This window comes from Lygodium microphyllum, chromosome 23 (assembly GCF_053477565.2).
Source record: "Lygodium microphyllum isolate KBCC chromosome 23, Lygodium_microphyllum_v1.1.10, whole genome shotgun sequence".
Lineage (NCBI taxonomy): Eukaryota > Viridiplantae > Streptophyta > Polypodiopsida > Schizaeales > Lygodiaceae > Lygodium > Lygodium microphyllum.
In genome coordinates this window covers 60,882,665-60,895,604 of record NC_141157.1, presented here as the reverse complement: position 1 = coordinate 60,895,604, position 12,940 = coordinate 60,882,665, and positions in this window count along the sequence as shown.

Below are 12,940 nucleotides of genomic sequence, written 5' to 3'. Positions count from 1 at the left end.
TACATATGTGCACACTCTTATTTCATATTAGCTTAAAAATTGTAGTAAATCCATGCTTAACAACACCATAGACTTAAAGGCTAGAATGGGCTTAGTCCACACTAAATATTTTGAGCTCTAACTTAGATATATCAACAACTTTGTCTAGTTTGGACAAGGCTCGACAAAATTTTCTAAACAAGGGATGGATGAATCAAAGAATACATTGCCCATGTACTTAATGCAAGACAATTACTAGACAGTAATGCTTCATCACCTACGAGATGCTCAATGCTATGGAATAACTGATGCCTCCTAATTACCTCAAGTCTTGTGAGAAGCTAACTCATCTTTAGTGTGACTAATGACACGATCCAATATTTTACATATAAGTATTTATGGATACTTAATCAATGATTATAAAATAAAATATTCATGAACCATAGGATGAGGAGTTCTCAGGAAGAGCTAGTGTGTATTAATCAAGGAGACATGTTCCAAGGTAGTAGGTGAATGCTGCCACTAAGAGAATGCACCATTTACAAATTCTAGATGAGGACAATGACCAAAGAAGGCATCTACTCGATGGGTTGAGTCCCTTGAGATAAAGATGACACCAATTGAGATAGGGATATATGAAATAATGGACGATATTCTTGATGACAATAACCCTTTTGTGCAAGCCTTAAAAAAGCAAGCAAATACGCCACCTACAAGGGGTCAAGAATATCCAGACTAAAGATGCCTTTACCATTGTTAAACTTTCAATCTCTTTTTGGATGGAATGATGCAAGTATGGCAACCTTACTCGAGTACACAATTTAATGTTTGTATCATACATCATAATATTTCATGTTTTAGGGCCATAAAATTGTTTATTAATTTATTGAATTATTTAAAATTCATATTTTGATAGCAACAAATGTAATTCTTAACACTCATGATCTTACAATCATTAGGTAATTTTTGACACTCATGATCTTATGAAAATTAGGTAATTCTTCACACTCATGATGATGCAAACAAGATCTTACAATTTTTAGGTATTGATGAAAACCATGTCAACACTTTCCCTAATGAATGTATTCTATTTATAAATGAATATGCAAAGTTGACTCATGCCCAAAACATGGTGCAAAACTACATCTCATTCACTTCTTGTAGGGTGAGATAGTGCTAGTCAGAGCACTTCATCATTTTCTATTGATACCACTGATCCAATGTATGTTCAAGTCAAATAATCTGGTAACCCTTATGTCCTAGAACTCCAAAAATTGGTCCTTAAATGATGTGTTGTGCCCCCATAAATTCTAAAGCTTTGAAACATATTGAGAAGTAGTGTCTTGACTTAGAGAAAGAGCCTCGACACTTGAGATTGGGTCTTGCCATGGATGGGGTCAACCATTTTGGCCAACATGTGACCATATATAATGTTTGGCCTATGGTTTTAGTAAATTGTAATATTCATCCATGACTCACAACAAAGAAGGGTCATCCCATTCTTAGTCTTCTAATTATCAATTAGTACAAGGTGAAAAATATGGATGTCGACTTCCAATCTCTAGTTGAAGAGCTTCATGTATGATCATTAAGCATTCTAGTAAAGTGATATGAGCAAGCATACTCAGTGATAGTGTGAAGGATCTTAATATGAACCATGCATGAAATTCCTAGGTACAAAGAATTCTTAGGTTGACATCACATGAATTTTTTATGCTTGAAAAGTTCTTGTTAATTAGTTATAGCTGATTCAATTGATGGTACCCCATGTGCAATCAGTCTTTCTGTGGGACGTAGGGCCACCCTAAGATGTATCATTGGCCTTTCACTAATTGTGCAATTTTATTTTCAACCCTCAATGCTTACTTCTACACATTCTCAACACACTCTCCCCAAACTTTGCCCAAGCAATCTTAGGTCCTAATGGGTCCTTTTTGGTAGCATTGCACCTCTTGAAAGCATAACACCTAGTAAATTTTGTTGTGGTCCCCTACATAATTTGGGGGGGGGGGGAGCATGGTATAGCTTATGAAAAAGCAGCTTGCAATCCTAAAAAAAAACTAGCTATAGTTGGTTTAGGTAATCCTTTGAATTCTTTTGATGCCTAGCTTGAAAACAAAAAGCCAATGATCATCCAAAAGGTTAGCATCAAATAGTCATGATGAGTGACCTTTCCCTTGAGGCTCAAGCCACACTCCTCATGTAGTTATTCTACTATAAATTTTTTTGAGCATAGGATACACATCCATTTGTTTTCCCTACAATACATATGTAGTTCTTATGTTGTAAAGAAAATTTTTTCAAGTACATGATACTCATCCATTTTGTTTTTCCCTACAATACATAGGTATTTATTTAGTTACTACATAGTGCTCACAAAAATTTCATCCTATAAGTTCTACATTTGATCATGCAATTGATGATACAATTGCTTACCTTTCTTCTTTGTGGTCAATTAGTTCTACTACACAAATGAATTTTTTAGTGTCATATCACCAAAGAGATAGTTTATCCTCTCTAATGATCAATCCATGCCCTCTTTGGGTGTGCTAGACCTATGTTGTTACATCACTCCTTCTTGGTGTTGCAAGTCTTCTTATCGCTTTGTTTATGGATATTTTGGTCTCCTTTGTCTTTGATCATTTCTGCACAATGTCTCTAGGAGTTATCTTTGGTGTGAATTTGTGAGTTGGTGTCCTCATAGCATCTAGTACTCACAATAATCTTGAGAACAATACTTACTCTGAAAACCTAATAGCTTTACACCTTCAAGAAGGCTAACATAAGAGTCCTCAGCAACAAGCAAAACCCTAGAAACTCTGAGTAGGAAGACGAGAGCATCAAGCAAACTAGCATTGATAAAGATATCCCATTTAGGACCTCATATCACATTTAAAAATTTAAAAAGAGAAAAGTTTCCATATTGTCACCATTGCATGTTTAATTGTCAAATGTCGAAGCCATAATAAAAACTATATTAGTGAATTTGGAAATTCTCATATAGTTTGGGATTTCCCAATATAGTTAATATTTGGATGTATGATCAAATCTTGTCCCCTTACTTGAATTAAGATTTGGCCACATGGCCAAATCTTTACCCCTTATTTGAAAGTGGGACTTAAGAGATTCTAAAATTCTCTAATATGGCATTAACAATCCTCTTTCCATTTACTTTTTTATTTTTAAACTTTTTGTTACAAAGGTTTTCAACATATCATCAAAGGCATAAAAAGAAAATCTAAACTCCCTCCAAGTTTTCCAAAAGAACCAAAGGGGCAAACAAAAAATGGATACAATTTTGGTAACACTAAACTATACTTTCACACACACACGCACGCACACACACACACACACACACACACACACGCACGCACGCACGCACGCACGCACGCACGCATTTTGTGTGTGTGTGTGTGTGTGTGTGTGTAACCTGTCAATATACAAATATCTGAGATCATGCTATTTCCCTTGTGTTTCCTTGCTCTTAACGTTATCCATGGGGCCTTTGGTATATGAATGCATCCATCATCATGCACCTATGGCTAATCTTTTTGCATGTCATTAATCTCCCATAGGTCTTTGCGAATGAAAAATGAAAAACCTTTTCATTCCATTTGGCAATGTCTTGACACCTTATGTCCATTAGATCTTTCATTCCATGACTATCATGTGCTTTGGTACTCAATACTATTTCTTAGTACCTCATGAAATCTTATGGTACTTTTTGGTACCAAATTGGGTTCTTTATGTATAAAGTCTTGAAATTTGGCACTTATATTTTGAAAGTTAAAATTGGGAGCATTGTATTTTGGTATGGTATTGATAGCCTTGAGAGCTATGATTTTCTACTTTTGGTACTTTTGTTGTATTTCAAATAACTCTCATAACCTTTTGGTACTTTTTGTAACTAGGTTGGATTCTATGTGTACTCCGTTTTGAAATTTAGTACGCGAAAATTTGAAGTGTTGTGTTTTGGTAGGGAAGAACTAGTACCCTCAAGAGAATTTTTTGGTATTGTTTGGTACATATTTCTATCTTAGATACTTTAAAAAACCCTTTGGTATCTTTTTGATACCATATTATGTTCTTTGTATACCAAGTTTTGAATTTTGGTGCTTGAAAATTTGTAGTGTTGTGTTTTGGTATGAATATATAAATATTATTATGTGTTTGTGGGGGGAGGGAGTCAAGGACTAGAAGGGAGGGAGTCTATTATGACGCAGGAGTTGGTGGGTTAGGAGAAGCCAACTAAATGTACTAATTGTAAACTACTAAAGGGGGACCGAGAGAGAGAGAAAGAAGAAGCCCATTGACCCTGCTATCTATGAAGAGTAGAAGGGGGAGCTCGAAGGAGAGAAGAAACCCACTAAATCTTGTGCTTATAAAGAGAAGAAGGGGGAGCTAGAGGGACAGAAGCCTACTATTGAATGTATAGAAAACGAGTAGCAAATAAAGTTCTCCCTTGTGTGTATGTCTAAGATGCATGCATGCAAGATGTAGTGCATTTGTAAGCACTATGTGGCCTTGTAACTCAACCTCTTGTTATAAGTCTACAATGAAACTTTATTTTTGGTGTTTTTTTAGCTCAACTATTTGTTTTGTCTCTTGCACATGTCTTATTTGTTAATTTCTTTTCTAGCCATAGGACCTTAGTGGATTAATGAGCATAATGCCATAGAAAGTAAGCTTTCAAATGATCTTTCTACATCAAAAGGTAGATTGATAGTTATTGATATCAATGGGGTGCTCTTGAAGGATTTACATACACCAAATAAATAGGATTGGCTATTGGAGAGGTCCAAATGAATATAGATTAATATAAAATTTTTGTGTATGGTGAGGACAAATTCCAAAATGTTATTTCTCAAACTTGGATCTTGAGCAAGTATAATAATTTGGAGCTATTGCATAAGGTGAAACTAATGTAAATTTTATATGCATGCTTTCCATTCATTGTGAAAAACACAAATGTTTTGACAAGTAAAGCTACTTGGAGGTTGTTAATAACTATGTGTTTTATAGTCATATTGATTAAGTCTTATGCATCTTCTCTGTATGGACATTTATATTTTCTCAAGAAGAGTGTGAACTATAACATGAAACTTTTCGTGACACTCCTTATGTTGATGCTAAATATTGGCGAAAGTTTGTGTTTTTAAAGAACTTATAGAAAGTGTGGGCAAAGCACCCCCAGTTTGATGCTAGTAATATGATACTTTTGGAAGACCCATGCTACATGTCTTTGAAGGATGAATAATGAAAACTACTTAACAATTCATTCCTATGAGCTAGAAGTAGATCCACTTGATGGTTCGGCCTATCTGCTAAATATAGTTGAGCCTTGGTTTTTGTCCTACACTAGGAAACACCTAACATTTTATATTGAAGATGAATTATCCCTAGTAATGGCTAGTTATCTAGTTCAAATGAAAGGTTATTCATATTGATCTAGACCCTATGATTCGTCCTAGATGGCTTGTGATATTCTATACACTTTGTATTTCATTTTTATGATTCATCCGCAAGGTTAAAGGTTGTACGATAGCCTTGCTATTCACAACCACTCCTATCTACCACACTATGTATTGATTTATCAGTATCAAAGTCTTTTTCTAGTTCTTTTTGGTACTTCTAGCCTTATCTCTAGTTTTTGATATCTTTTAATGTTTTGTTTGCTCCGATATTTTGAAGAATTTTTGGAGTCATTAGGTTTTGTTAATTATGATGTTGTAGATAACACTATGTAGTGATCTTAGGACATTTAAAAATGTTAATGGGGATTATGGTACCTTTGGTGTTGATATTAGCTTTATAGTACCAAGCTTGGTCCAAAAATATCAAAGTATTGTATGACATAAACTTAGCACTATATTAAATTGGCAAGGACAAAAGAATTAAAGCCATCAATGTTGTTCAACTTCAAGTTTGGTACTGTGTTTAAGTATGAAGAACAACAAACATCAAGCTTTGGTATTGTGTATACAAAATTTGATATGGTATCAAAAACTCAATAACAAATTACTTGACAATTTTATTATGACATAGTACCAAATTTAGTACTCCATGAAACCAAACTAGGAACTATATTAAAGTGACAAGACCAATAGAATTTAAAAATTTGGTACTACGTGGTTCCAATTTTGGTATTGTGTTAAAGTATCAACAACAAAAGAATTCAAACATTTGGTATAATATAGACCAAATTGTACATGTAATCAAGAACTTTGATAGTCTAGAGAACCAAATCTAGTACTATTAGATAGTAGATATGTATTTAATTGTAAACATGGTATTCTAAGACATTAGGCTACTATCAAAATAGAAGAAACTCAAGAGAGGGACAAAAATGATTCTCTTTAATCAAAAGAACTATATGGTTGGATTTTTTGTGTTGGAAGAAGGTGTCATGTGGTAGTTTTTTCCATTGTTTGCTTGGGTGAGTTACTTTTGAATATATGTGTGCATCATGCAAGTTCAAAATAGGGTATTTTAAAATTACAATTTTTATACATTTTTTACATACAGAAAGGTGCAATATAAAGGGGTTATTTACAGATTGAAAAGAAAAAGATTATGCTTTATTCAAGAAAAAATCACAGATAAGGATATTTATAAAAATGCCTTGAATGCACGTGATGTAGAGGATATACATATAGTAACTTCCACGAGATTGTTTGGTATTGTCTATTACAAGATTGCAGCATCTTGATTATCATCATCATCATATGCATACTATTATATACACTTTCATAAATCTTGATAGATAACCTAAATTTGTTTTTTGCATCTAATGACAAGCTACATGGAAAATTTGATTGCTCTTACAAGGTGTGAATAGATCATAATCAAAGATGTATGATCTAGAAGAATGTATGTGTCACTCTTGCCTTCAACTTGGCCATGGTACAAGACTTCAATTACTTTACTACTCTAACAATTTTGTGTCCCATGCATCCTTTTATGTCTTCACTGTTTGATATATAGTTATGGTGCATTTGATGATATAGAAATCCTCATGTTTCTCTACTACCTTGACTACAAAGTTGTCTACAATGAACAACAACTCACACTCATGATCATGGTTTCCTTTGTAAATGGACATGGTATAGATATTTTGCATTAGAAAATCAAAATTAGAACTATTAATGTCTCTATTATCATCATCCTCATTGTTGTTTGCAATCATTCATGATTCTTTGAATATCCATTAATTCAATGAAAGGAGCACGAGCCAACAACATGCTCGCAGTTCCATTGGACATTTCATTGCACATCATCCTTGGAACTAACCAAAACACTCTTTGTGTATTGCATCTATGCACCTTGTTTCTAGGCTCAAATCTCTTATTTGAATAGTTGACTAGATTCATTGCAATCTTCATAGGACACCCATCTCATTAAACTCCTTGTGAGTGAGGATACTCTTTATGACTACCCTAGCTTCATCCTTCCCTTTCCATATCTTGATGGTGAAAAGTTATACATTATTTGCAAACCCTTCAAGTGATAATACATATCCACAAATGAGAAACGTTTTTGAGCTTTGAACTCAGATATTGCACTATTTGACCATACCCAATGACATTGTAAAGAATAATCCTTTTGTTTTACCCCCTTGTCATTGCACAAAGAGAGTATCATGCAACTTATCGTTAGATGTCTAATAATGGAGTGTCTTTTCCATAGCATCTCCTACATTCCTATAATAAGTTATGTGAACATGTATCATAACTTGATTAGACTTTAGTGCATGAAATGTATCTCATTCTACATCTTAAATGAGTAATTCTTTGCAAAGTAAGTAAAACAACAACGTTAGATGGAGACTTCATCAAGTACTCTTTAAATTGACGTGCTTGCTATCAAAATACAAAGTTACTCTTGATGAAGTGCCTAAGATGAGAGGAGAATATGTTAATAAAAGTAGAGTTTCTCATTCATTGTACTAACAACTCTTGTCTTTTCTTCTTAGTCCCATATGCATCCACTTGCCTTATTGAGATATCCATGAAGATCTTCATAGTCATGACCTTACTATCCAATCAAAGTTTCATCAAGACACATTATCAACTTGTTAATGTCACATCTACCGCAATCCCCAAACATTTTTTGCATTATGTTCTAAATCATGAGACTTTGAATACATAAGTGATTCCCATGTAATACTCATGCTATGGTATATTGATAAACATAATTCCATTGGGTGAGCACCTCTCCCATCCATTTATTTGTAATATTGAATTAAGCTTTTGTGCTTATAATACATTGAATGCATATGTTTGTATTCTTGCTTTTTCTTTTCTTGTACGACTTTCCTTTTTGAAAATAAATAAAATAAACCTTATAGTTACACAAAATATATATATATATATTCTAATAAATACATTCAAAATAAATCTATTGCACATGTGCACATGCAAAGTCTTTGTGGATATGCACGTATGAAAAATATATTAGTTCCACGTTGTGTGGCATACAAATTTCAACAATATTTTTATGCTATGAAGCACTATTTTACCACGATTTCACATATAGACCTCAAATAACTCATTACTAAGCATTAAAAGGGATTGAAGACACATCTAACTCAAGGTTATATACTCTATAAGCTTTGGATTAGACAGATTTATGGAGATTATGGCTACAGAGAATTATGTTTCAATCTCTCAAATTTTTCTTTATCTGAATTTTCAAGCCTATCCAATTGTTGATGGGAGATTATGGTTTTCTTAGGCTTCCAACAAACTATAAATAAGAGATGGATGAATTTGTAGATTGATTAAAGCATCTTGAGTAGTTTTCAACATTGAATCAATTTCAATTGCTATTATATCTTAATTCTTTTATGCTTTCATTGATATGTGCATTGGACCTTATTGTGCAAGGTAAGCTAGTATGCAATCAATAAGTCACTCGTTTGCAATAGTAAGACCCCCACACCTTGAAATTTGAATCCAAAATACCTTCATATCTTTCCTTGAGCTTTTCGATTGCTGTAAGGAATCTCCCAACATGTTGAAGGACAAGGCTTAACTTTCTTACCTTCATGAACATCATACCCTTGTTCACGAGTGCCTAGTATGGATTGAGCTTATGGATATACCTCCCTATTGGTGGAGGAGGTTGTAGAAGTTGTTGTGACATTGGGCAAAGTCCTTTAATCTTCATCAGTAGTCACTGTCATGATGGTGGGGGTTTATTTTTAATTACAAGTTGATGTGTATGTAGGGTGTGTATGCATGCACTATGAATAGGGTTTTGATTTTAATTTACAAGTTATGTGGATTATTGTGCCATGTGCTTGTGCAACCACAACAATTCATTTTACAATTTAATAGTTGGGTTGATTTTAATACGCAGTCTATTCTTTATTCTAACACATTTATTGTACCACCTCTTCTTTCCTAGTGAGTTCACACTTAGTGATCGCATGTACATACCTTGTGGTACTTTTATATTAGTATTTTATGATGTTGTAGACTTATTTCTTTAGTCGAAAAAGTAGAAAGAAGAAAAAGAAGATTTCAACCTGATCTCTCTATGTGCTCAAGTCTCTAGTATTGCTTTTGTGTGTGTGTGCTCTTGGGTGCTCCAACTCTCTCCCCTCTTGTTTGTTTTCAACTACCCCCACACACACCCAATTTCATGCACACACTTGTCCATCCTTGCACTACATCAATTGCATCTCATTGTGTATGAATAGTCTTGACACATTGATATCTTGTTGACTATGATACATGCGGTATTGCTTGCACAAGTGCACCTTGCTTTTGCAAAGAAGGAAAGCATGATTTTACACAAATCACTCTTGTGAATTTTGGAATCAAAGTGTTGCAAAGTGCCTTGAACTTGTATATTTTGAAATTGAGAATCTCAATTAAATACCATAATGCTGTAAGAAATCAACAAGGAGCTTGTTAAACGAAGGGGACACTTTGTCACATTGTAAGGACCTGCCACATATTGCATATCTAGGCCACAAACATATTTTGTTAACTCTGTATCTAGCCATAGGACCCATTGCAAGTTGAAAGGGGGGGATTATCCAAGCTATCACCATGAGCTGAATTTCAATCATTGTATGGGATGATGAGTAAGAATCTATTGACCAAATTGCTGAGAGTCCTTGGCCAACTTCGAATCATTTCAAGTCCCATTTAAGAAAAGCGCCAAGATCAAAGTGATTGAGAGAAGAAGTTAACCATGGGGTCCACAATTTCAATACTTGCACTTAATGCATGATCTGATGCCAGGAGGCACATTCCACGGTGGATTCCATGCCGCGGTGGATTTCATGAGATTTTGCGGTGGATTCCATAAAATTTTGTTACCGGGGCTCATACATAAAGTAGATTCTTTGTGCAAGAAGTCGATGGGGACGCTTATCCTTTTCGGGCATTTTGTTAATTTTATGTGTACATGGGTGATTCCATAGCGGGTGATTCTGTAAAATAAATATTTAAATTAATAAATTTTTATGAGTTTAGAGTGCGCACTCGTAATAAATTAAGGTTAGGATTGATTTCTAACCAATTTATTTATGTAGCTGAAGATTGCTAGGTATTCACTTTTGTCGGTTTAATTGTATTATTTTTCTAACAATTGTAAATGCTTCAGTTGATGTGTAGAGTGAGCAGCAGTGGCATTGGGAAGCATTGGAGGATAGCGTGCATTCCAGTTATCGTCAATTTTTGATGGGCGCATATTTTAGGCATAGCACCTATATTTTGTCGCGCTTATTTATCAAAGCGCATGATATTTATTTATTATTTTTGTATGTGCATGGATGCACGATTTAAATACTTGTATTGGACATTGTATTTGGGGTACCGCCTGACTTCTTGGGTGCCCATTAGCTTTAATTCTTTAGTGGCACAAAAGCAAACTCAAAAGCTAAAGCGTGCTATTTTGTGAATTGGGCTATTATTTGAGCTTGAAGATGAATAATATATTAAATACATGCTTTGTGGAGCTCTCACACAAGGCATGGGGGGAGATTGCACCCAATTGGTCTCTTGTTCATGTCGTGCAAGCTTTCTTCATTGGTTTTTGTGTAAAAAGTAGAGTTCTTTTGTTCTTGGGGACCTTCTGACGCTCACTACGTGCGCGTACATCGTCCGATCTATGCACCAGTGGTATCAGAGCGAAGCTGAGATTGAGAGCTTCCAATCGCTTACCATCTCGCATGAAGGCGGAGCTCCTGGAATGATTGAGCTCTACAATTAGTCTCATCACGAACGGTCGATACCAGCGTGTTCCTGGCAGTCAAGAACCTCCTTGTGCACCCTCTGATCACGAGAGACCAGCCTCTGTAGGCAAAGGACCAACCGACAAAGCTTCTTCATCAAGTCGTGGACTTACAGATAAGAAAAACTTTACTCCGTAGCTCAAAGCTTTCAAAGCTTTAGCAATAAGCTTATTAAGCTTAATAATAAGCTTATTAAAAAGCTTAATGACACAATTTTTTCCGCTTGCGGCGTCAGTATAAACCGACTACTGCCGATTCTGCCGAAAAGATATTGATGTCCTCAAAATCACGATTAGTTTCAACCACCAAAGATTCTTAATACTCCAAGGCTTCTAAGTAATGCTGCAAGTCACCAAAATCACTCAAGTCATCTCCAACAACTCTTATAGCGGCCGTTCATACTGTGTGTAAGCTGAATTGGTTTTGGAGCTTCGAGAAGTCCCTGTTCACACTCGCAGTCTTGCTGAACCAGTTTCAGTAAAAACAGAAGTTCATACATAGTTTCTATGCAACACTATTCTCTTGGAAGACGGTTGTGACAACGAATTCCGCAATCGTAAAGGAGAAAGACTACAAAAGCCAAACAAAATATACAAGCCTTGTAAACCCGCCTTTGAGCTATGCTCATCCCGCTAATAAGATTTTGAGTGTGTGAGGTCTTTTGGAATTTTGTAGGATGACTGAACAAAACATGGACGATTTTATGGCTGAAGGTGATTTACCCGAACCAACAATGGAGCAAAAGTTGGATTTGATTATGATGCAGCTCGAAGAAGAACGAAGAGCCCGACAAGCTTTGCAAGTTCAAATGGCCAATTTGCAACGATCTACCACCGATCAAGATGGATCGCAACCCAAAGATCTTATACGACGTACCATCGATGCAACACTTGAAGCCCAATCCATTCGCAAAGAAACAAAGATAAGTAAAAGAAAAACATATGCTGAGAAAGACAAAATTAAATGTGTCACTAACCATTTAGTTGACCGAGCATCTTTATGGTGAACTATGGTCCACAAGAGTGCTGATTGTTTCACTACATGGGAGACTTTCCAAAATAAAAATTTCTAGAATTTCCTTCCTCCTCAATTCCATGAAAAAGCCATCAAGCAATGGGACCTTCTACAACAAAGGGATCGCGAACCTATTTCCCAATACACTGAACGTTTCTGGAATGCTCTACTGCAACTACGTATGCTCGAAGATGTACCTGAAGCAACTCATAAACGCAAGTTTATGTCTGGCCTACTTGGACATTTCTATGCAGAAGTCAATATGTTCAAGCCAACGACACTTGAAGATGCAATTTCCTTGGCCCATGACACCGAAGACAAGATTTGCGGACGAGACAAGCGACCACAACAATTTCCAACTAATGGTAACTATGGTTCCAAACAATTCAATTCAAATTTTCGAAGATTCAATCAAAGTCATTTTCTTGCATTTTCATTTCGTAAATCTTGGACATGACCACCTGCCTTGCCATCAAACACCAATCCAAACCCTAAGCCATCCCCACAGTCAAATCCTAACATTCCTAAACTTCATGCCATTACCAATAATGTATCTAAAGCAAAACCCATAGTTTGTTACAAATGTCATCAACTTGGATATCTAGCAGCCAATTGCCAATCCAAAAAGCCATCCGTACATATAAATTATCTGGAAGAAATAGAAGAAGAAGAACGTGAGGAAATGTCGAACTTTACGAA